The sequence below is a fragment of the Petromyzon marinus genome, chromosome 15, assembly GCF_048934315.1.
Source record: "Petromyzon marinus isolate PM22_M1 ecotype Great Lakes invasive population chromosome 15, UKy_Petmar_22M1.pri1.0, whole genome shotgun sequence".
NCBI classification, from domain to species: Eukaryota; Metazoa; Chordata; class Hyperoartia; order Petromyzontiformes; family Petromyzontidae; genus Petromyzon; species Petromyzon marinus.
The window spans coordinates 11,858,548-11,884,719 of record NC_133681.1 but is presented as its reverse complement, the minus strand read 5'-3'; the positions used below and the strand labels follow the sequence as shown (position 1 = coordinate 11,884,719).

At 43.4% G+C, this 26,172-nt stretch overlaps 1 long non-coding RNA gene across 1 annotated transcript; it reads left to right on the top strand.

Moving 5' to 3' along the window:
- The first annotated feature begins 608 nt into the window (after positions 1 to 608).
- On the top strand, positions 609 to 26,172 carry LOC116942662 (uncharacterized). The gene is made up of 3 exons (XR_004402829.2): positions 609 to 1,196; positions 16,842 to 16,964; positions 19,215 to 26,172. It is a non-coding gene; the product is annotated as an uncharacterized LOC116942662 (long non-coding RNA).

Sequence of the window (26,172 nt, the reverse complement as noted above, 5' to 3'; positions counted from 1 at the left end):
AGGGGGGGGGGGAGTTTGAGAAATGTGACGTCACATCAAAATGCGCAACTTTAAATATAGACAACACGTTCTACTTAATTAGACTTTTTAATAAATGTTTTCTCCTACAACATCAGAGTGCAGCGCCACATTAAATACGCACTACAATGACAATAGTTTAAAGCGATTTGAAGCATATTCTTGGTTCTTTCGGTAAAGTCATGTAGAAGGGAACACAATAAAATAATAAAAATATCAAACAATAAAATTCTCACGACGTTTCGACTGCAACACAAGCAATCATCATCAGGTGTCATCACCTGATAATTGTATTCTTTTATATTTTTATTATTTTATTGTTTCCCTTCTATGTGACTTTACCGAAATAACCAAGAATATGAATCCCTGCAGTCACGAAAGCTTTAAATCGATTTGAATCATGTTTTTTTTGGGGGGGGGGGGCAGAGCTTTGTGACGTCATATTTGAGGGGGGGTCTGACTTTTTGTGACGCCGTGTGACGAAGGGGGGGGGGGGTCAAAAATCGTCAAAAATCGCGTGACGTCATTTATGGACGGCCCCTATTTGCAACAGAGTTCCCTGTAACGCGCGATCCCAGAGACGCACGCCGTGAATTTGATACGGACTTAAAAAAAAGGCCGTTTTAACAGATGTGCTACGAATGGGCACATTCGAATTATTACCGATATTGTTCAAATCACACAGACAAAAAAACAATTAATAACAGGCAGACAGGGCTCTGGAACTGGGCCAAAGTGTAAGGTTATGAAAGAACAACATTTCGGAACAGTCCATTTGGATACGGAGAATTAGGTGGGGGTTGTTGAAACGCTTTGCAGACAGGGACGCAGTTAAAACAACAACACACACCATTCGCGAGACGGAACACAATCACCGCGTTGCAGTATAAACTTCTAACCAATTAGCAGCCGAGTGGTGATAAGCAAAGCTCCTGCGGAGACTTGCGTGGGTGATAGGTTTGACGGGCAACCCCTACAGCTTCGCAGTGAGCCATGCCACACGCTGCTGAGCTTGGGGCAATGGCTGTGGCCAAAGTTTCCCGAGCCAACTTTAAAAACGTCTCTGCTGCTGTTGGTGCCGCCGTCGCCTTATGTTGTCAGGCACCTCAGTACACTCAGCAAGTTAGTTGATAGAGCTATCGTTTTGTAGTGTGTCCCCCCCGTTCCCTGCCCGAGTGGTGAGTTTGTTACGTTGCACGTCCGGTCGTTCGCGTGGTCAAGGAATGTGTCAAAACCAAACGGACGTGCCGTTCAATGGTAGCAAATTGAATCCGTTGTCAACTGCTGCACTCGCCGTACCTTTAATTGTGCCTCGAATTGGTACAACTGATAAGTCGTGGGTTTTCTCGAGTTCGTTCAGTGGTCTTATTGGGTTAATTGACTGAAATTTGACTGCGATTTATTTTTAGTCAATTACTCTTTTGTCAAGATTGGCTACTTTTTTTAAAAAAAGTTATGTTTGAGTACCGTACTGCAACATACTTGTTTTATTCGTGCTCTTCGCGTTGTAAAATAGTTATTCATATTGTTGATTAATTTCTGTTATCTGCTGTCACGTTTGGGGGAGCGGTGACGTTAGTGGATAGCGCGCCGCGCGATGACAGCTGAGTTAGATTCCTAGCCATGGCTCGTGTATTAACATCTAAACCAGACCCGGGCAGTCCCTTTAACCAATGTGCCCTGGACAAGCGTGGTGCAGTCAATATGTGAAAGCGTGAATATGCCTCTAAGAAGTGGCTTTGTCAAATAGCTGTCAATTATTATTCGTTTACTTTAACTATTATCTTGTACTTTTACGTTGTATTATTCGTCATTTCACGGTGTGAATGCTGCACCACTGTCTCACTGATATTATTTTCAACAATATGCGTTTTCGTAAGAATAATATTTACAATAAATTGTCAACTATTACAGGGGTTGTTAAATTGCTACGTAACGTTACATTTGTCAGCCTCTGCAATGTTATTCTAGTCACGTGTATTTACGTGACATAGACGTTAATTACAATTTCATACGGATTAAACTTGGAAGGGATCATAGTAAGCCCCATTCACTTGCCCCACGTGTTGGGTTACATTTTAACTTTCGTGCATTGCCTACACTGGTGGATTGCTATGAGATATGAGTGTTTTCAAATAATATCAAACATTCTAAACACATCATTAGACCTCCTTTGCCAGTACCAAAATGTAATAATAGGGTTTTTCCCCTTACTATTATCATAGTGTGTTTTTGTTTGCATTTTGACTGCAGGTATTGTGGTTAATGCAGACATGAATCCTCGTAAAAAGGTTTCAGTTTTGTTGCCAGAAAAGAGGGGAAAAACCCTATTATTATTTTTATTCTAAACACATTTTGGAGTGTTCCTTTGACGCTCAAATTCAAGTTGAACCCCCACAAAAATCGGGTTGATTTTAATGATTCATGCCATGAGAGATTAAAGCAGTCTGCGGTTGGTCAAACGCCTACATTTTCAATTACCACCCACATTTCTAAGCTTTAGCTTAGCAGTGATACCTTCACGATCCTATTACGGCTTTTGTTTTTGGAAACATTATTTTTGGCTCCTCCGTGGCATGAAGCACTGGTGTTTACCGGCCTAATAATAGCAGTCAGTAACGGGGTGGGAGCAGGGATCAATATCCCTATTACACAATGGGACAAGGCTACACTGAGTGCTTGTAATATAAACACATACCGAGTGTACAATGTAAAGATGGGGTGGCTGAGTGGCGTGAGAGTATGCAGTTGCGTAGTTGCGGGTTGACGTGAGTCCGAGTGCAGGGAATAACATGGGCTTCTGCTATTCAATTTCCCCCCTCTTCGTAATCCGTCCCCTGATAGTCCGATCCCTTGCCTGTGTGGCCCGGTGCAGTTACACCGCCTGCACACTCGCCAGCTATGCTGTCAGCATGCCTGTCCACGATCTGGTTCTAGCAGCTGTCCAATCAATTTCGTAGGGCTGTATCCCACTGCACTGCCGTCCAGCGAAAATATTTTTCAAAGGTTCTTTGAACTTTTAAAGGCGTGCATACGCTATGTATTGCATTGCCCAAAAATTTTGATGTTCGTCCATGCTTACCTCCAGCTTAGGATGCTTCACATGCATTCGTGAAAACGTAAGTTTTCTGAAACCAATACCGATAAAAACGTAACACGCTTTGACACTGCCCAGATCTAGATGTTTCTTAGGCAATATTTCAATGTTATTAATGTAAATAAAAAAAACTGTAACACCGTGCTATGTGAATATTAGGATTCGTGCGTATGTGAGTCTTAACATACTTGTCATGTACCTCTGCAGAGCTTTTGCAAGTTTCCGAGCACGTTTCCCTGTGCAGTTTGACCCCCTAACTCAAATAGAGCCAAGCTGGCTTCCTTGCCAGCTTGGCTCTATTTGAAACGATCACAATCCGGCACCTGTGAGACATTTTGCTGATGAACACAAGTCTGGAAAGCCATTAGGCTGATAGAGTATATATATGAGGAAGTAAAGAACACCTCTTTCAAGATGTCTGTCTAGCATGGAAGAGTAGGCCAAATACCCTTTAGAGAGGCTCTCGAGAGCTTCCTCTAGTAGAAGTCCATTTGCGAGCAATGACTTAAGAATGAAATTGCAAAGGCTGTATCTTTGCCCTTGGAACAATGTAGAAACATTTATAGATATACTTTATTACCCATAGGACATGTTCAATATAGTTTAGGCCGTATCTTTTTGGGATATTACCCATACATATGAGTATATAAATGCAGTGATGTCAACATAGTGCTATGAAGGTACTCTCTAAAGCAGGGGTGTCCAAACTGTTTTTTTTTCCCGAGGGCCACATACAGAAAAATATACGAAGAACTGGGCCACTCGCTAGACGTGGGTCATACTGCCTCACTTCTCATGCACTAATATTGGTAAAATCAATCAAATGCAGGTAAATTACGTTTGATAATTGAACATGTTTGAAGAAAAAAAGCCTCCATCATAGCTCTCCATTAGTAGATTTTCATTTTATTTTTTACAAAAATGTTGGCAGGTCATTCTCTCAGTGACAGCCTCAGATTGGTTCTTAGGGTGCTGATCCCCCTTCATTGTCCTGTATGAAGGGAGAGACAAGAAGAGAAATAGGGGATGTGGATATTTCAAGCTTATTACACAAACAAATTATTGGGCTTGTTAACACATAAACTAACGTTTGTAAAAAAATTGTCATCAACTTTAATGGACTGAACTTATGAAGTAATTGGGCGTATTAACAAATGAAAATTGTGTGTATATTTTTAACTCACCTGTAATGGGAAGAATGTTGCGCTCAGTGGGAGCAGTGATGCTGCGCTTTGGTGTGAAGGATAGCTGGCAGGTCAGGAGGAGTAAGTTTGGTGGTTGAGATGCGAAGGACGTCACGGAGATGGCTGTCGGTCGTTCTGGTTCTCAGTCTGCTTTTGTTCAGCGTTAACAGAGACAATGTCTGCTCACAGATGTATGTTGAGCCGAACAGACTCATCATTCGTTTTGCGTGGCGTCTCATCAGAGGAAACTTGGCCTTTTCGAAGCTCTGGTAGAAGTCAGGTAGGGAGAGAAGCTGATGCTGATTCTTCAGAGAATCATCACACTGAATTTTGATCAGTTCTAATTGCAGACTCTCCTCCACTTCTTTTGCATCCATTGAAAACGGAGCCGCAAACAGTGTGATTTCCTTCTCAATGACAGAAAAATCTTGGAAGCGCTGACTGAATTCTGTTATGAGAGATGTGATCACAGACACATATTCTCCCATTTTTGCAGAGAGCTTGGCATTTGGAAATGCGCGTTTGATTTCGGTCAGCGTGGGGAAGTGCGCTACATTGAAGTTGCGCAGTTGTGACTCGAAGAGACGGAGCTTTGCACGGAATGCTTTCATGTGCGCATACAGCTGTGGCACCAGCTGCTCTTTGCCTTGTAGTCTCTTGTTCAGGGTGTTGAGATGATCAGTGAGATCAACTAAAAAAGCCAGGTCTGCCAACCATAAAGGGTCACTGATCTCATGGAGAGGTCTGCCCTTTTCTTTCAAAAACTTGTCGATATTTGATCTCAGGGAATAAAACCGCTGCAGCACGGAGCCGCGACTGAGCCAGCGCACTTGAGAATGGTAGAGTAGGTCCCCGTATTCAGCATCGACATCAGAGAGGAACGCTTGAAATTCTCTGTGGTAAAGCCCTCGTGCACGAATTATGTTGAAAGTTTTCACAACTGTGTTCATCACATCGCCAAGCTGGATTATCTTGGCACAGAGGGCTTCTTGGTGGATGATACAGTGCATTTTGACAGCCTCACCTCTGCTCTCCCGCACCTTGGCACTCACCATAGAGGCCGTTCCTTTGCGCTCGCCTGTCATTGCTGGAGCCCCATCCGTTGTAATTCCACACAGCTTGTCCCATTTAAGTCCAGCCTGGTCAATTGCATCTGACACAGCTTCAAACACGTCCTTCCCAGTTGTTGTCCCCCTTTAGACTCCGAAGATCGAGTAGTTCCTCCATAATGCAAAAATTATCATCAACTCCCCGCAATTTTTTTTACAGCTGTGAAGTGTCCGTGGCATCTGTGCTCTCATCACATGCAATCGAGTAAAAATCGAAAGCACAAGCTTTATCTGACACTTGCTGTTTTAAGTTAGCCGACAAGTCTTCAATTCGCCGCACAACCGTATTTCTGGACATACTAACATCGTTGAAATCCTGCATTTTCTCCGGGCACATTATTCCCACGACTTTAGTGAGGCACTGTTTGATGAAGTCACCATCTGAGAAAGGTTTCCCGTGTAGGGCAATGAGTCGAGCTACTTATAACTGGCTATTGTTGCATTTTCTTAAGCTTTGTTAGCACGGGAAAAAACCTGCTTCTGCGTTAGCAGGCTAGCTTGCCATTTGCTTTACCTTCTCTTTTCGCTCACCGCCAGTGTAGGACGTGAAGGTCTGATGTTTCGTTTAATAATGCCGTCGTACATTGTACTCTTTCATCACGGCAACACTCTCATTACAAATCAAACAAACACACTAACCCTTGGTTTCTATGAAAAAAATATACATTTTTCCACCGGGTCTGAAATTTTCTGCACTCGCTTGCAATCTTGCGTCTCTTCGGTTCCGGCATTTCTGGTGACCCTGAGCAATTTTTTTCTTCGATTGCTTGCTTTGTGGAGACGCTGCCTTGTTCAAGACAATAGCGCCACCTAGTTTATAAACTAAGATGTGCAATACAGTGGGCCATAGTCCATTATATTTTTAGACTTTGATACGGGCCAATTAAAAATGGATGGTGGGCCGTAGTTGGCCCGTGAGCCGTAGTTTGGACACCCCTGCTCTAAAGTAATTTCTGTGTGTGTGTTTTTCAATAACGAAGCTTCAAACTCATGTTGCATAGTCGGGACACACTGCCTAAATAGGAACACTTGCTATTTACTCTTCCTTTGAATGCGATCCTGGATACCACCGTTACACATCAAAAGGTGTAATTCACTGTTGGTGTGGCGTCAGACTGGTTAGTGAACTGCACTATGCACCAATACCTGGGTCTGCCCTTCACCAACAGGCACTGGCCAGAGTAGGCAAACAACCGTCATGATTTACACGGTTTTGGGGGAAGCCTTTATTCCTTAGTGGATTGATAAGGGGCAGTAAATTATGACGTTAATTATTATTCACATTTTAAACTTTCTGGTACAGGATTTCACTACATTATTTCAAGTCGTGAGATTGGCTTATAACAATGACACGCGATGGATTAGCACATCTGAAGCCATACTTATTGGGCAGGAGACATCAACAGTTGACACTGCCAAATCCCGAAATCACCAGGCGAACGGACCCACTCGAACCCTCACTGCTGTGTGTGAAAAATCACACTCTGTAACTAAGCGTGCCGACTTCGAGGCTGGTTGGCTGCCTATTACCTGCCAATACATACACGCAAAATGTATTCACGTGCATGGAAACCCCGATGCGTTCATTAACTTCCGCAGATTACTACCAGTCAGATCAGGTGCACTAATGACAGCAGACAGGTTTGCTGGCTGGTTCGCCTGGCTGGCTCGGTAAGATTAAACCAGACTGACACCCCTCTGTCTGGCTTGGCACGTACTGATGCCCTGAGGGGGCTGGTATCAGGCAGCTTCGGAAGGCCTGAGCCAGGGTTGTGGTACCGTGCCAAATCTACTGGCGGCAGATCCATACATGCACTTCCACTGTTGCAGCCGATGCACTCCCGTTCCATTAATGCCAGGCGTGCATTCACTCTTGAGTCGATGGGCTTCATTCGCAAGAGTAGGCAATTTGCGTTGGTGTCAAAGGCCAATTGATAGTAAATGCCATGAAGATAATAATAATAAAAAAACAATAATCTTCCTATCTTATTTGTTTCAAAAGTCTTATTTTTGCAAGAGATGAGCTTAGTCAGCTTGTACAACGTGTTACCATCGATTCACAAAGTAAAATACACAGTGTTAACAATAAATTAACCTTCGTGGCCTATCAACTGGCTATGTATATTGCACTGAATTACAAATACAGCAAAGTGCTTTATTATTTGCCAATGTGTAGTCTTTGATCTTTGTTGAGACTTGCAACTCTGTCTTGAGGCACATCTAGGTAAATCACAACCTTAAGAAATATTTGCAATGCACTCATTGTCATGGGTTTCATCCCGAACCCTGACGCCCGTATATTTAGAAACACGCGTTTAGAGTAGTTGGCTGCTATACATTTCCAGGTGATAAGCCCATCATTTGTGGCCAGGTTGCTTCTGAATAAGAGTTGTATAGCTCAGTGGGCCTTACCTGGTAAAATAAAAAAAATGTTTAGTTTATTGTCCGCTCATCACGTTCATAGTCAAGCACATCATCAGAGGTGGCCCCAGTGAGCAGTGGAACATTCCGTGTCTGTGTCTATGGGTGGGTATTTGCCTCACATGCAACAAGCCATATTGACCGGACTTAAGGTCAGTCGTCAGAAAGGACCCACACTAAGAACAATGCGTTACATAACGCTAGCCAGATAAGCGAGCGTAAACCTGTCTTATTCTCTTTTTACATTTTAAATATTTTGTCTTGTGAGCAGGATGTATCGGGTCTGTGTGATAAGCAACGTGCGCTCTGTCCCGTGCATGAGGTTGAGGGCAGCTACGGGAGAAGTTTATCATTGTGACCAAATCAGTCGTGAACCCAAGTACACACAGGCATTTGAATCGTAAAATCACAACTATTCAGACTAACGGTGTAACAATCAACGCCTCCCAAGCAATCCTATGAATTGCTGCCATTCAGTGTCACTATTTTTTTTTAATATTTGTTTTACACGTGTATAATATAGATATATAAATTTAGGTATACAGTGCTTTACGTAAATGCAGGAATCGCATTAACATATTACATACAATGTACGTCTATTGTATGAAGATTGATTATTTTAAAGGATCATTCCATGCGTGGCTCTTGAACCTCGCCACTTAATTTTAATCAATGAATCAGTGCATCGTGACAACCATGTCGAGGGCTACATGTCTCATCTTCTTAGCTACTACATTAACTTCGATTGGCTGGCCAAGACGTAACATAATAAACATTTATTATAAAGCTACGGCAACATTTTAAACTATTTTGTGACCGCAAAACAGAGACTTTTCAGGCCACAGTCAACAAAAAGAAGACGTAATCCATGGTGCCGTCCCAGACCATTCGACACGAGGTACAGTTTATTCTATCGTTATTAAAGTCATCTGCCGCTCAGAGCAACTCATGTGTAACAAGAGTTCGCGGTGTCCATGCATAATATCAACATGCAAACAAACTATGCTGCGACCTCCAATTATTTGACTATTTTTCAAAAATAGTGTAAGGCTGCATTGATGCCACTGATTTTACCAGCGTCAACAGGTTAGACTTCTATTTTAATGCTTTACAACTAAGCTCCAAAGCGACAATGCGTTATCTTTGTTCGTCTGTCTGTCCGTCTGTCTCTCTGTTCGTCTGTAAAGTGGTGCCATGATAACTGTCGTAAAGAGATCATCCAATGTAGTTTAAATGTTAGTATTTTGTTGCGTTGCTTTTACAGACTAATCCTAGAGGAAACCAGGGAAAAGTATTAGAGAGTTGCCTACAACTTGTCAATAATGTGATACATCATGTGATTTTGCTAATACAACGCTGTGCTGTATGTACTTCTGAGGACAAACACATTTTGAAAGCATTACAGAAGCCATGCATAAGCGTGATTGGTCTTCCTTGTTGATTATTTATCTACTCAGGAGATTCTCTTTTCAAGTGGATCCTGCTGGGGATGTTTTGCCGAGTATTTTTTTTTTCATACTTATTGGGCACTCCCACCGTCTACATTGTCTGAGTATCCATATAAAAAACACAATTGCAAGAGATACATACTCAATTTCAAAACAGATAGGGTGATAATCTGGACAGCCAGAGCATCCCTCCATGCAGTTGGAGACAGTACAGCATATGGTAGTGATGGAACAGCAGATGCAGGCCCATGTCCTTGACCTACCACGGAGCTGATCTGCCCACTGACCATCGACTTGTCATCTGTAAAATGCGCCTACCATTCTTCGACTGCGGTGGTGGGTGTCCACCTAAGACCCCATTCAAATCCACAGTGGCCTGGTCTCAGCTAGCTGATTAAACTTTCAAGCGAGAACTTCATCATCGCTTGCACTTGGGGTTGGCAGCATCCCCCTCTCATCCTGATGCCGAGGGGAAATACGTGAGGTTCAGAAATGTGGCTCATGCAGCTTCAATGGCTGTTTTGGTAACACAGTCCAAACCTCCCCAAAGACTCTTGCTGATAGAGGAGGTGCTCGGACAGGCCCACTCCCACCATCTACATCATCCCACATTGGGGAATGAGGAGGCTTACTGCAGCCTTCGCTCGGAGGTTTGGAGAACCGTGTGGTGCTGAAAGGATGAGCGTTCGTCATGGGTTGCTGAGGAGATGGAATCTGCCTCAGCCAGCAATCACAAATCACTCTTTAACCCTTTCCCATTCCGATGAAGTACGTCATCAGTTCTACCTTTTTCGGTACCGAGGCTCCCACAAGGCCATGTGGGCAGGCGTATGACACAGTTTGGAGCCATCTATCATCGAGTGTGGTCGTGTTGCTACAGTTGTCTCTGGTGAGTACAATGTCTTTAAAAACAATGGGGATGTGCCTCTCTAAATAAAATTAACGCTGAACCACTTGTGCGTTCCGAGATTCAGCGGTGAATGGGACTCACCCTCCAACTTGCAGTCATCTCCAAACGGGAAAGGGTCAATTGCACAAATGGGGGCATAGGTGGTGCATCTGCCAGTCATCTCAGTCAACTCCTGGCACCTGGTTCTGTCCCATGACCTCCTGCCAGCGAGCCTTAACACTTGACGTGGTCTTAAAGTGCATTTAGCCTGGCACATGTGTCGGGGCGACATCACCGTCACTCCGTGGAAATTGACGGTTGTTGTTGTGTGTCTGTGTTGTTGTGTGGAGTGGTGTGCGATGTGTGTGGTGTTGGGTGGTGTGGGATGTGTGTGCGTGGTGTACGATGTGTGTGTTGTATTGATTTGGGCTGATGGGGGGTGGGTGGGACTAGTACTCACAGGTGGAGAGGTTAGGTTATGGATAGAGGGGTTATGATGGATTGTGTTGTGGATGGCTATGGTGATGCAGTTTTAGGAGCTGGTGTGGATGTGTTGTATGTCAGGCTGAGGGGACAGGAGAGTGACGGAGTGGTATTGAGGGGAAGGGTGACTATATTTATATATACTGTACGTATGATACTCTAAAGATGTTAAGGATGAACATTCTGTGGCCGCCGTTGCCTATGATTGCCATCTTGATGGTTTTCCATTGTTGATAACCAAAACAACAGGACAGAAATGTGGAAATCTGCACACCTATGTATGAGATCATCCATCAGAGACGGAACATGTGTATATGGTGTTGACCAGACCAATTGACGTTGTTCTAAATACGACTCAAAGCACCGTGCCTTGCTACCCTCCAACTCCCAATGTATGAGTTGGCCTTCTGGACTTGACGCGATGTTCACTCACCAAAGTCCTTGACTCTAAGCATGTGCCTCCGCTTTTCCCCAACCTCCGTTTGGCGCGGTTGGCTACGTAAGGTGTGAAAGAAGTTCAACATGCATACAACTCCTTCCCCTGTCACGCGTCTCCACAACTGTACATCTCGCTTAGGTGTCAGAAACACACTGATACTGATGATTTTAAAAAAACACAGCCTCATGTTCCCAGTGCTGAAGGCATTTTGGACGGTATTGTGACAACAATAATCCACTTACGTAGAGCTGTGTGAGCCTCAAAGTTCACCGTCAGCAGAGCAGCGTTAACGCGGTCACTCTCTCAGAGCAAGGCTGGCTGATGGTCACAGTCGCCAAATCAGCTCTGAAATGCGGGCACCGTTTCAACTGGGCCATGGCTCCCAGCAGAGTGACACTCATTTGGCACGAGGCTCGTAGCCTTGTCATGCGCCGATATGAACCAAACTTGGGCCACGTTTGTATCTGTTTATCATGGACAGTGTAGCTTACGGCACAAACAGGTGGACTGCGTTCAAGCCAAGGGCCCATGGCACCTTCTTTTCGGGTTGCATGTGCGTGTGTGTGTTTGATGTAGGTGAGACTGTGGAATCTTAATGAGCGTTCTAATTAAATTAACCTGTGGGTTTATCTGCAAACCAGTGAGCGTTTCCAAATGAGAACGTCTCTGACCTGTTTACAGTCTGGAGACAACTACAGGGCAGGCCGCTAATGAACAGAACTACTGTAAGAGCTAATCAATCATCACAATTCTTTGAGGCACTGCACTAAAATATTAGTCCATGATAGAGGTAGAGCAGTAAACGAAACATTACGAACTATAACAGCTGGTGCAAAATGTATCTGTCACAGAGTTAAATGTGAACAATTGTTGACATTCACGGATAGACAAAAAGCACCCAACATCATCAAATGCACGTTCCCTGAGCTGGTAACAGGACACTTATTTTCCCTCTGCTTTGTTTCCTGTCCCCTGATGGGGTGGTTAACCTACAGGCACTTTGTTTTTAAATACTGTAAGTTGCTTTTTCTAGATGTGTGTTTTTTAAAAATATATTATTTTATTGATTTGAAAGGCAAAAGCTATGCTGCTGTTATTGATAAAACAGTAAGTCCATTTCGGACTTTTAAATAAATGTTTAGGTTACAGCACTACATTTTCAATGAGTGTATTTTTGGTTAACTACATTATGTTTTTTTACTGCTCCCCTGAATAAGTCAGAGAGCAAAGCATCTTTATTCATTTTGCAATACCTTGCATTAAGCAGAGTCTATACATTGATGTAGAACACACACACGCAATCAATGATACGCGGCCCTTCCTAATGTCTTCAGCTGGCCTCTCTTGACAGCAACCACAAGACACTGCTCCTTGAGCCATGGAGATGAATGGTTCAGTTTGTGTTTTTTCAAAGACATTAAAGGCCTCAGCTAAAATGTGTAAAATTGCGTCCAAATGCAAGTTGACCAAACAGCCTCTGACACGCACGGGCTATGGGGCTGTGTATTTCAAATATATTCTCGGCAGGGAATTTGCCCTCTCTCTCCTTACCGCGACATACTGTTCTCTTCCCGCTACGCACTGCACACTCCATTTGTTGACATCGGCATGTGCTTTCCTATATTTGCCTTGTGCTTCGAGCAGCTCTTGTGCATGAGCTCGCAGTGGTTAATGCGTCATGATCTCACGTACTGTGACCTATGGCCAAATACACCCGGAATGTCGAGGAAGGAGTTGTTTGCCTCGGGTGCTCCGGTTTTCCCCCCCCCCCCCCACGTGTATAAACATCTATTGCCTGAAAACATCTTCATGTATAGAGGAATGAAGAACTTGGATATTTGTTGGCGTCTTCTCACCAACTGGCTGCCTTCCAACTTGTCCGTGGTTCTTGAGCGATTGTGAGATGAAATTTGTATGGACGATGCTACGTAAAACTAAACATTATTACAATTATGATCATCGTTGTTACATAAAACGAAAATGTTACTGTCCTCTGCCAGGCAGGAAAATGCAGACTGATGCAAATGCTTACAACTCACACTGCTTAGAAAATCTGAACAGATCTTGTGACTGACTTGCATTTTACTGGAATGACCTCTGTGGGTTGCGTGATGGCTGTTTTGCACAAGCGCTGCACAATTCAGTTCTTTGAGGTTACTTTTAAAAGCCACTGACAAATTGCAGAGGAGAGTAGTACACTGATAGTAAAAGTAAACAACTCTGTTATACATGATACGGCAGCAGTCACATTTACGGTCTGTCAGATATGTCAATCAGTTTTTCTGCACCTATACTATTCATTAATTGACATCTTTTTTTTTATCAAGGAGATGCTTCATTTGATTAAAACATCTCAAGAAATTTGGATTGCTATATTTAAAAAAAGGGACTAATGTCATGGTATTTCATTGTCAATCATTCTGTGAATACGGTAATGGTTAAAATGTGAGATTTGTGCTACGAGACCACCACACTTGTCTTCTCTCGTGAAAAGTAATGTCACAGAAGTCTTTAACATTCACTTTAGAGGAGACATTCCGTTTTGACAATTACCCATAAAAGTTACTGAGTTGCTGCTGGAATACAAAAAAACGCCATACAAAGTGGCTTAATGATGAGGACACCAATCACTGGTCTACCCAGCCATCCAAATAGCATCCATTCCATACAGCACTGTATATATGCAGTGCGTTCTCAAATATGTTCTGTCGATTCTATCCGTAATGGCACGGCACTTGCTTTGCTTCGATGTAAATGAAATGTGGCAGTTCGGTGGTGCGTGATGGCACATTGTGACATTTGTTTTGAAGAGGCTGACAGGATGACAGACACGCGGAGACGGATAGAGAATTGGATAGTGAGTGTTGTATTAGTGCTCTTGTTTGTATGAGTGTATCGATACAGGCAGAAAACTGTAAAAACATACGCAAGGACAACGATCTGTCCGTTTAGCCTCATAAACCAGAGGGTCAACTGTTGTGAGTGAACACCTATTACGATCGACGCTACACTTAGTTAACTTTGTCCACGCAATGCTGATGCTCCCACAATACAATAGATACTTATTAAGGCTAAGTCAACCAGGCACACAGACACACATGTATGGGCATGCAGGAATTCATTAATATGAATGCATAAACATGTGCGCAGCACACTTTGTATATTATCAGATTGGACGCAGGGCAAAGGCAGAGGCTTAACGTGAATACTTTTATTATATTGAAGAATATATTACAAACAACTTGCGCAATAATAAAACAGAAACATGTGCGTATAGAAATTGTAATACCTATGTTTGGCTCTTATTAATTGCTAAAATTTGGCATGACATAACATACATAGAGTTGTACATATATTTTTCTTATTTGTTAAATAGTTTTTCCTCCCCCCCCCCCCCAGTTTATTACAATTTTGCGATTGGCATCATGTCAGAAGACGAATAATCCATTAGACAATGTTACAGAGTATCTCTCAGTCTCACAGAGAACAACTACGAAAGATATTTTTTCAGGTTCCTCTCCATAAACACTTCGATTGGCCTTTTCATCTCTGCGCAGTAGGGGGCGCACTTTCCCACACACTGCTATATGACAATTTCTTGCAAATTCACGTTGAAGGGAAACAATAAAGTAATCAAATATATATAAAACAATAAAACATTCTCACGACGTTTCGACCATAACACAAACGGTCATCATCAGGTGTGAAAGCCAACGGCAAGGAACATTTGAATTACTGCAGTCACGAAAGCTTTAAATCAAAATGTAATTTCTCGCAATTTTTTAAAATCGGTATTTTTAATGTGTGCATTTTATTACATACATAATTCAAAGTTTTACTGAGACATTGAAAATACTATGTAAGGTACAATACACGTGCTGCATGCGTGTGTATGTATATATAGAGATTTGGTGGATGAGCAAAAGGCCTTTCAATTTAACGCGTAGGCTTTTGCGACCAATATTATCCATAAGGATAAGGCTTTCAATTGTGAGATCTTGAGTTAAAGTCCCAACCGAGGTCAATGTAATAATTCCAATCATCATCACTCTAAATAATGTTTATTATCATGGTCATCATCATCATCCAACTGGGCACGACCTGGTGGGTCTGCACCACTTGGGGGTGCTTCCGTAAGATCACAACAGGGGCTCCTCTCATGTGATTATTCGTACTTTGCCATGGGAATGTGGCGTGAGTGCATCGCCGCCAAATCGGAACCAGGAATGAGAGCCACTTTCAGAATGCCTATGCACAACTAACGTGAAATAGACGTAGGCACATGCACAATAAGCTTGTGAATATACAGATCAACAAAATAAATGTATTAACGGACTTTTTGGGAAAGTCAGCAAGCGCCTCTGCAGTGTGCCACAACACAACGACGGGGTGTGTGGCGAGGACCACGCCTGGCTGCCTTTGTCTCTCTCGTGGTGATGTTTACACACGGCACCGGATACTCATTTTGAGGCTGAGTCGACCCAGGGGAAGACCAGGACCGGTTCAAATAAACGTCACTGGTGTTGGGAGTGAGCTGGAATCGAACACGAGTCTCTGGGCTCTTAGTGCAGCGCACTAAGAACACCAGTACCACATCAACATAACGTACACACATACACATTTCTAAGCTTTGTTCCACCATGTCGTTATTCAGTGTTGTACTAAAAGCTTGTGAATACGCAAATCTACAACAACAACCACTGCTCACTTTTGAGCGGTGGTGAAGTCACCACCACGGCACTTGTGCCAGGCTAGGTGCACCTTGAGGCCACATGACGTGTCAAAGGCTCGCTGCTGGCAGGTCACGGGAAGAGTCCCAGGTGTTGTAGGCTGACTGACCGAGACAACTGACAGATGCCACGCCACCCCGTGCTCCCCACTGCAAATCCACATCACGCATCTATCAACTTTCTCCCATGCGCCTTTTGTTCATTGTCGTGCTAAAAGATTGTGAATACACCAATCAAAATCACACACACACACATTTCTAAACTTGCTCCCCCCTACCCCACTGCTCCCATCCACCCCACGTGGCTTTATGCAACAGTGTGCTAAAAACACACGCACACACGAGGCCGGCGTTGTAGGGAGTTGCCAGTGTTCAAAAGGAGACCGGGGAGGCTTGGTTCGCACTGGTCTGGGCAGCCTGGTGGGAGGGGAGGGACGCATCGTCCCCGGGTCCCCTGCCTCTTAAATAGACACCGACGTGCCAAGTGTCCCCCCATCCGTGGCTCAGAGAGAGAGAGCAGGGGGGTGGGGGGCAAAGGGGGTAACACGGATCACCGTCATATCTGTGGCGGGCGGGTGGGGGGGCAGAAGCAATAACAACTCGTGGGCTCGCTTGGAGGTGAGTGGAGGTAGCAGGGTGCTCACGTTCGTCGTTTTCAATGGTACCTGGCATGTAGTGTAAATGTAATTGATGGCATTTTCATCATGACTGTGTTGTTGTTACCTTTATGTTTTTACGATATAACATCAGTATGCTATAACAGTGCTGTATATAAATACTATACTCAATTGGTTGGACATTGCATCACACATTTGTGTCATTGTTATTCAACGATTGCCATTACTACACCGTGCGGTGTTCCATGATAAAGCGATAATGTGTCGCATACATACAACAAAAATACGGCATCATCATCATCATCCTTTACTGTAACTGTCTTACGGGAAACAATTGCTGGCATTCGAGGCGGCATGACGATCAGCCCGATCGCGTAATATGTAACAATCTCCCCACGTTCATTTAGACCAGCAGACGAGAAACGCGGAGTGGGTGAGAGGGACGCTGTGATCCAAGCCTTGCTGCACCTGCGCCTGCGATGGTAAAGCGGTTCAGCCGTTTGACCCCCGGCTACTTTCGCCTGCTTCAGGTAACCACGACTGTTGTTTTTTTAATACATCGACAAATTTAGCTGGCCCGTAATATAGCACGGTGGAGGCGAGTGGTCGGTGGATCGCACAAAAGTTGCGGAACTCCCTTCCCAGTGGGCGTCGAGGTGCCAGTTCCGAGGCAGTACAGCAGAAAATGTGGACCCCCACCTGTTCCATCAGTAGTGGGATACAGTGATACCCCCTCGCACGCGCGAATTTCTCCGGGTGCTCTGGTTTCCTCGCACATGTAAGAGACTCGTGTATTGGCTGATAGCGCCTTGATATCGAGAGTACCGCAGAGCTTGAGCACTTGTTGGAGCCTGCTCGCCCTGCAGCTGCTGTTCCCGCTGGTCTGTGGGAAGGCAGCTAGTGAGCGAATACTGACACTGTTCCCGTTCCAAGTTGAAATGATTATTAATCCGCTCAAAGGTAACATGCCAATGGGGCAGGCAACCTCTAACTTAAATCACTATGAAGGAAAAGGTGAAGCTCTGAAATCACTTGCCTACGACGCCACTCCTGGCTGAAGGGCTTCCACTAGAGGCATCTCTGCATCTAAAGTGTATTTTGGTCTACTCTTCCACGCTGGTCAGACGTTTGGAAAGAGGTTGGAGTACCCACGCTTTACACCACCATTGCAAGTCCAGTATGCTAACCATTACTCTCTGCTAGTATTCTTAAATGATGGACGCTAATGAAAAATCCCTTTCGTTTGCCACATCGCCATGAACAGGTAGTTGTTATCAATATGCCACAGTACTTGGATATAGTGTATCCATGCTTTTTGTACACGTGTGCATATGTAGCTGCATGTGTGTGTGTGTATGTGTAATGTAGCGGTAGTGTAGTGGTTAGCGCACTGCACTATGAACCCGGCGACCAGGATTGGATTCCCGCTCACGGCCAACACCAGTTATGATTATCTAAATTAGTCCTGGGCATCTCCTAGGTCGACTCAGCCTTAAATAAGTACCTGGTGCGTAAACATCGCCACTGGGGAGACAAAGATGACCGGGCGGAGTGATGGCCACCAACCCTCTCGCGTGTAGTGTCAACCTTTATAGGTGCTCGCTAACTGCACTTGTTTCAACAGTCTGTTAAGGCTGTAATTGGAGCTTTTTGTCTTTGTATGTCTATTGTGGGGAGGAGTGTTTTAAGGGTTAATGCATTGCACTAGAAAACTTGAATTCAACTTGCATTCAATTCCTGAACGTGCCTGATACCGTTGGCAATGCGTGACTGGTTCATGTCCAAGGCCTCTCAAAAGTCAACTCAGCCGTATATGATTAACAGGTGCAGCATATTCGTAAATATCATCAATGGGGAGATAAAGGTTGTGGGGGCATGCCTGATGCTGGCCACATTTACTAAATGATGAACATGTCTTTTGTGAGGTGTTTTTGGTTTTTAATAACTCTAACAATTAAACCCTTGTAACTTAATATTTTCCCTCAAAGTTCACAAGTTATGGTCCAAGAATAAATGGCAAATATAGAAATTGTTCTTTAGACTCCAATGCTCCTCATGGATTGAACAATATTGCATCTCATTAACCCTCAATAATATTTCCCTCCTTGGCAGTTTTATGAATGGGCAATTGGACTAATTGTTTGGTCAATATTAATGTAAGTGCTTTTATGACCATACCATAAAATAAAAAATTACTGCAAATTAAATCGATTTTTAAAATATTCATCCAGATCAATGTGCATTTTAAATTTCGATTTAAAGCTTTCGTGACTGCAATGATTCATCTTCTTTGGTTCTTTCGGTAAAGTCACGTAGAATGAGAATAAAATAATAAATTGATATCTCTACATGGGATTTTGGCCTACTCTTTCACGATGTTTTTTTTTCAGTAGTGAAGACCTTAATTCAATTGAAACGTGAAGTAAATAAAATGCACATTTTCTTTGGTTCTTTCGGTAAAGTCACGTAGAATGAGAATAAAATAATAAATTGATATCAGAATAAAATAATAAATTGATATCAATTTATTATTTTAATAAATTGATATCAATTTATTATTTTATTCTCATTCTACGTGACTTTACCGAAAGAACCAAAGAAAATGTGCATTTTATTTACTTCACGTTTCAATTGATTTAAGGTCTTCACTACTGATAAAAAAAAAAACCATCGTGAAAGAGTAGGCCAAAATCCCATGTAGAGGGGCTCTCTCGAGCTCCTTCTCGTGGAGGCGATAGGGGAACGTTGCCTCTATGTGCGGCCTCGTGTGCCCTGTCCAGCTGCAGACCCAGTCGGCACAGGAGCTGGCGTGCGGGCACGCCGAAACCCGCACCAACCGTGCCGCCTTGCTGCTCAGCCTGCTGGGCCTGGCGCTCAGCTCCTACAGCCTCAAGCGCATGCGAGCGCTGCAGCTCACGGGCGAAGAGTGATGGCTTGCCCGCCCGCCCCGCCCACTCGCTCGCTCGCTCGCACGGTACCGCGTCACCTCCTGGAAATCGACCCTTGTGCAATGACTACTTGACTGCGACGACAGCGATGCTGTTGTCTCCGCTGTAACAATTCCCCGACCAACCCCCAAACGCCTTCCCCCCCACCCTCCCTGGATCCTGTTCCCGGGGATGGTGGGGGGGGGGGGTGGGAGGTGGCAGGTTAATATTTTCTGTAGCTCAGCCCCAAACGGCTCCGGGTGAAATTAAGCCCTGATTTAATTAATGAAATTTCCATTTTTGTATCCCCCACCCCGCTCAAATTAGCATTGGGCAAGGCTCATCTCTGTTAGGATACTTAAGTCACTGGTGTGGAAATTCCACTTTGACTTGTCTCCCCATAGGGTGACCATAGTTGAATTATCATAGATCCATAAAGAAAACACGTTGCCTATTACTGCAACATTAATTACCAGCGAGGCTTCTGTGCACGTCGATGCACTGTGTTGAGGCTTGCAGGGCAGTGTGGAGTTTTTTTTGTGGCAAAATGCCATGCAATGCAAATTATATTCCTTAGAAATGGAATGATTAGACATGTTAACTATGTTCTGTAAAAATGTTTAAGCAATTAAGGCTGCATGCAGCCTTCAATATAAATCAAATGTATTTGATACGATAGCCACAGCAACAATTATGCATTTAGACAATAAACAGCCACATATTGCATTGGCACTTTATTGGGCCTACTCAATGTAGCACAGGGGACTCAAATTCACATCTTGACGAAACAGATTGGGTGTGTGGTTTTTATTTGTATGCAGTTTTATTTCTGGGGGTTTTCTGGCTGTCTCTGTGATTTTGTGAACGAGAAATGATTAACTCTCACCTGATTAAATAAAGGGCATTTAACGCCATTGAACTTGTCAGAGACATCGTAATGCAACACTCACATGGCTGAATAAGGACACTGGGCGGAACTGTGGACACCAAAGTGAGAACGCATGGCCTGAGTCAACTAAAAGCAGTTGCTTCAGTCCTTGCTTAATTCCGGCATATACAGAGCTAAAATACTCATACGTTTCTGCCTTACGAGAGTCCTCTTGAACCCTTAAGAATGCAATGTCCCCTCCGCTAAACAATGACAGGAGTGCAGAAGACGGAATGCGAAGTCACGAGGCTTTGTGCTGGGTCACGCGTTGCAGACGAACGGGGCATGAGGGCGCTACGTCGGCAGGTAAAAGCAGCGTGAACCAGCCAGCGGTCACCTGGAACGCAACCCTCGGCACGATGAATCGGCAACAGCAACCAAACCACTGCACGGAGATGCTTTTAATTGGCCAAACAAGTAATGTTTATAATTCAACTTGGCGTTCTATAACTTAACCTGGTGAAGACGGTCAATCTCAATAACTTAACCCGGTTAAGTTATTGAGATTGACTATCTCTTTAGCAATAAAGGCCTGGGAGATGATTTTGTTGATATTCAAAATTTCGAATTTGTGGATATTGTACCGGCACTCGGTGACGTTACCTTATGAATGACGTCATAGTGTCATTGACACGCTCTCGACGGCGGACGGCCTTTGCTTGTAGCTGCTAATATCTCGCGAAGACTACCACGCAACTGCACGAAGTCGAATAATTAATCGGCCGAGTGCAAGCCAGCGCAGTTGGTGAGCTCACGAACCGTTCTGCTACTCGGCGAGCTATTCGTCATCGTGAGAGCCAATACATCATCGACCAAACCTTAATGGTTTTACGTCTCTGCATTCACGATATGCGGGTGAGCCACTGGCATGGTTACAGCTGACCACAGCAGTATTTCTGTTACATTTTTTATTGATAATTACAAATAAAAAAAATCTCAAAAAACAGCCTCATAAAACATTCAGTATGAAATTAAGATAACAAACTGCAGTTTTGCTTATTTTTAATCTACGTGGCTACTCGTGAAGAAATATATATCAATAATATTTTAGAATTTGTGTTACAAAAAGTCAATTGGGTCTATGATTAAATGAGCCATTGGTGGTGCTCACGACTGCTAGCAGCTCTGAGCCAGTGTCAGAAATTCCACATTTTAATGACGGGGGTTAGTCCACCCATAACAAAACAACTGTGGACGTCCCATACAGTGGTGCTCGTTTTTAAAATAAATAAATTCCAGAGCGATGGTGGACTGAGTTGATCTCCAACCAGTATTTGTGCTCACAACCTCTCGATTTGGAGTTTGGCGACTCATGATGGGGACCTGGCCTCTCTCTATGCAAATAGTGCTGAATGTCGTGACTCCTGGACAGTTGATCAATGGCACATGCTCGCTGCTGTATCAGTTTACCTGTGACCCTGACCTTTGGTTAAATTCGAGGAAAATTCCCTCTCTAAAATGTGTAACTTGCAACCAGCCGCAAGGCACTCCGTCTATTCTCCTGGCCACTGCTGTTGGTGTATTTGTTTTGTTTGTTCTTGAAAACAGTGAAATGCACTGAAAGGAGGTTTTTTTTGCAGAAGCATCAACACATCTACATTTTCAGTCTTCCGCCTGACGTATAAGAACCTGTGTGACCACAGCCGAGTACAGTGAACGGTATCATTTACGCTTACATTTTAAGCAGAACGCCTGGATTTCGCAGAAATGTGGGCGATGGTCATTGCAGATGCTATCACCTTCGGGGTAATCTGCAAATTTACCTACAATTTTTGTTGCATAATAATCACGGGTGTTAGGAAGAAATTAAGTATAGGGGCGTGAGAATTAGTTTTTGTGGACCTCACAAATCTTGTGGATACTATTCTCCAGTTATAGTACATTTCTCTCCCCCTGGTATTTGAAAGCATCTTATATTCAGATCGGTGCGTGCGGCCAGATTTGTATAACTTGATTGACACTGGGCACAGAGTTTTCGATGGGTCTTACTTTCCAGAGCATCTATAATGCGGAGAAGACGGTAATAGGAGTTGTGGGCAATAGGGCTGCCGATAAGAGGAGTTCAGCTCCATAAGCTTTATTTTCAAGTGTTTGTATTATTTTTGCGTATGTTTAAAAAAAAAGTCTCACGTAGAGGTTGTGAAATAGACTCGCTACACAATTTGAATTGTGGCGGATGAGGGAACTCTGGAGTGAATTCGGATTGGACAAATGGTAAAAAAATAAAATCCATGGAAATGTAATTGTAAAGGGAAAGTGCATAATGATTTGAACCGTTAGTGTGGTAGCTTTTTAACGATAAAGACAAATGTGACATTTTGATACCTACATTCTTACTCTATTTCTGAGCTAGAGGCAATTAAGCGGCGATGTGAAAATTGATTTGAATTCCAAAAAGCAATTCTCCATCGACGTATTTTAAGTTTTCAATTTACATAAACATTGCAATGCAGTATTTTACAATACCCTGGAAAAGCTAATTATAAAGTGACTATTAAATCAAGTGAATATTAAATGGGATTACGTTACATTGCGTCAGTTTCAGAGGGTAGTTTTTTTTATTTTTATCTTCGGTTTTAAGGTTTTATCAGTGGACAATGTTCTACATTTGCAATAAATCGATTGTTTTGTGTTCACGTGTGCAAAACAAACAAGGGGAGTTAGACCTTCAAGCAGGCATTAATTAAACATTTTAATTACAGTTGAACAGTATCAGACTAAGGCATCTCGTTAGCATCATGCAGCACATATGGATGGACATCATATGCAGTAATCTAGTGTTCAGTGGATTATATCGTGAATACAACTTGACTGTCTCCAACTGCACCAGTGCTGTATTATTGTGTGATGAAATGATAACTGTGCATTAGCAACTAATACTGTAATTTTTTTTGTTAATTTGTCATCTGGCGCTTACAAACTTGCGCTCTTGTTGACAAATGCACTGGCACCCGATACAGGGTTGTATCTTCATGTGTGATTGTTACTACAGATTGAGGCGTCGCGAATCTATAGGTGGTGTGTTGATACACCTACAGATGTTTCTATAGTTGTGTTTATAGGTGTGTTTGTAGGTGAGTTTTTTTTACGTGAATATATGTAAGGAGCGGCATTACTATTCCCAGTTTGCCTAGTTTAAAATCTTGTCCGTGAACATCAGCGATGGCAATTGGTTTCTGAACCCAAGCTGGGGCTCTTCTAGGTTGACTGTCCATAAACTGCATACCTGATGCAATGTGAGCAACTTTAACTGATGAACAACCAAAGCTCTGTGTGCATAATGCTGATTCCACCGGCCCCTTATGTGCTGTGCCAGCCTTCATAGGAGCTTGATAACGGCTCTTGTCCTAGATAAACTTTGCCTGAGTGTGTGCGCGTGTGTGAAAGTGCGTATGATTGTGTGCATGCAAAACTGTGGGGAGCGGTGGCATCGTGGTTGGAACACTGCGCTACAAACCTGGTTCCTGGGTTCGATTCCCAGTTACAGATAACATCAGTGGCGGGTGATATCCGAACATGCCTTGGGCCTGCCATAGGTCGACTCAAATGAGTACCTGGTGCGGTATGTGAATGTCAAAACTGGGGAGACAAAGGTGGCTAAGCGTGGCACTGGTCACACCAACCCTTTGCTGCCATGCTCGCTAACAGCACTTGCCCCATAAGTCTTTGTAGGCCATATTGGGGACCTATGGCTTATGTATGCAAAAATGCGCCATAACCCCATGCTGTAGTGTAAATACTTTGAATTGAAAACACACAATAAGCTTACTTGGTCTTCGGTCTTGAACTATGCTTAAACCCTCTCCTGACATCAGCTTCACAGCCATTTATGACTGTGATTCTCGGAAGTGACTTCGCTTGCGTATCAAGTTTGGTTCTGGGTACCACAATTATTTGTTTACCATTCGGGTCACGCTACGGAGTGCTCTCCCCATGCGATTACACATAACAATAAAATATAAAAAATTCAAGCAAAATCCATTAACTACCAGTGAGAATAGTGAGAATATTATTGTGTTATTTTATTTTATCAATGTATTATTTTGTTCTCATTCTACGTGACTTTACCGAAAGAACCAAAGAAGATGAATCCTTACAGTCACGAAAGCTTTAAACCGAAACTACCACATTGTTATTCGTTAACATTTGTAGGAAGTTCAATGAATGTTTATCAAATTTACTTAAATCTGCTATTAGTAAGACTATGGCCAAATCACCTGGAATGCATTCAATATTGACAGATCCTAAAATCTTAACAGGATTTAGCCTGGATAGGTCTAAGATGGGCAATACGTCACGCACAAACACAGGTCTTGCACATCCCTGTGGAGGGACGTTATCTCTCGGCAAATGGGCAGTACAGCAAAATATATTGTCGTACAGTACTGTACTATATTCAAACATGCTCCACGAATTCACGAACCCACGTTGACCAACGTGGTGAAGTATGGACAAATAATCCCCACGACCGACACGACATGGGCAAGTCCCTCGTATCCTGGAGGGGGTTGTGACTAAAATGGGCAGTGCATGTGCACGAGTGAGTGACCCCGGCGACCTGAGTTCTATTACCACTCACGGACAACACCAGTGACGAATATCCGAACCGGTCCTAGGACTCCCTTGGGTTGACTCAGCCTCAAATGAGTGTCTGGTGCAGTGTGGAAACATTGCCACTAGGGAGACAAAGGCGGCCGGGCGTAGTGCTGACCACACACCCCCTCGTGTGCCGTGCCGGGCTTCATAGGTGCTCGCTGACTGCATTGGCCCCAACAGTCTGGTTAAGGCTATATGGGGGATCTATCTCTTTGTATGTATGTTGAACTTCTTTCGTGCCGTACGTAGCCAACTGTGCCAATCGGAGGTGGCGGGGGAAGGGCAACAAACTGGACACAAAGCAGGATGAGTGTAAGCAGGGCTGGTTTGGGTCGCTCGCTCATGGCTGCAATGGCCATGTTTGAGGAGCTGTGTTAGATCCTATTGAGATCCTGGATTGCGTGTGATAATAATTTTTTTTTTCTTCCAAATCTTGTTTTATTCCGATCGCGCTATCACCGTCGTCGCGAGCCAAAAAAATTGGTTCGGGAGATGAATGTCCACAGCCACCCTCCTCGGTAATGAAACCATGCTCTCAAGTCCACGAGCGAGCTCCTGCGTTGTGTATGTGGTTCATCTAACATGCCAGTCACGTGATAAAATACGACCTTAACGTGCACTGACTTCTATGCAAAACAAATGTATTAAATGCGTTTGACTAAATAAATATTATTCCTTAAATATTTGACATGTTAACAACACAACCATATAATTCGTTTGTTGGAGGTGCATGCACATGTATACTTTTGCATGAAATACACATTGCGATTAGCCTACCTTGTAAACTTAGGCTTAATATTTAGTTACTGCGGCAGCGATTGTTGGTAGCATAACCTTGGGGGGACATGAAAACCTAGACCGTGATGCAGAGAATGGACTGGAGTAAGAGGGGGACACTGCTTGAGTATTAAGATCTGTGTGTGTGGTTTGTCTTGAAATATGTTAGGCTGGCTCTCGACAATTGTTTTAATGGTAAATAACAGAGCACTTACTCACTTTAGCCAAAATGTTCACTGAAATGTGCACAGCGAAAGCATTTAAGAACCTGTGATGCTGAGGTTAAAGGTGGCGTGCCTTAATTCACCCACGCATATGAACGTTAAACGTGTTGAAGCTGATAGCTGCTTTCAAAAATTATTGCAGCTCTAATTTTGAACTCTATACCAAAGCATGCTACGCGATATATATATATTTTTTAGTAAAGTCGGTGTATAACTTGCTATGTTTCTGCTGCGCCGTGTATTCTTGTATTTTTGTTTAATTTTCAATAAATATACTCTTGGCAAA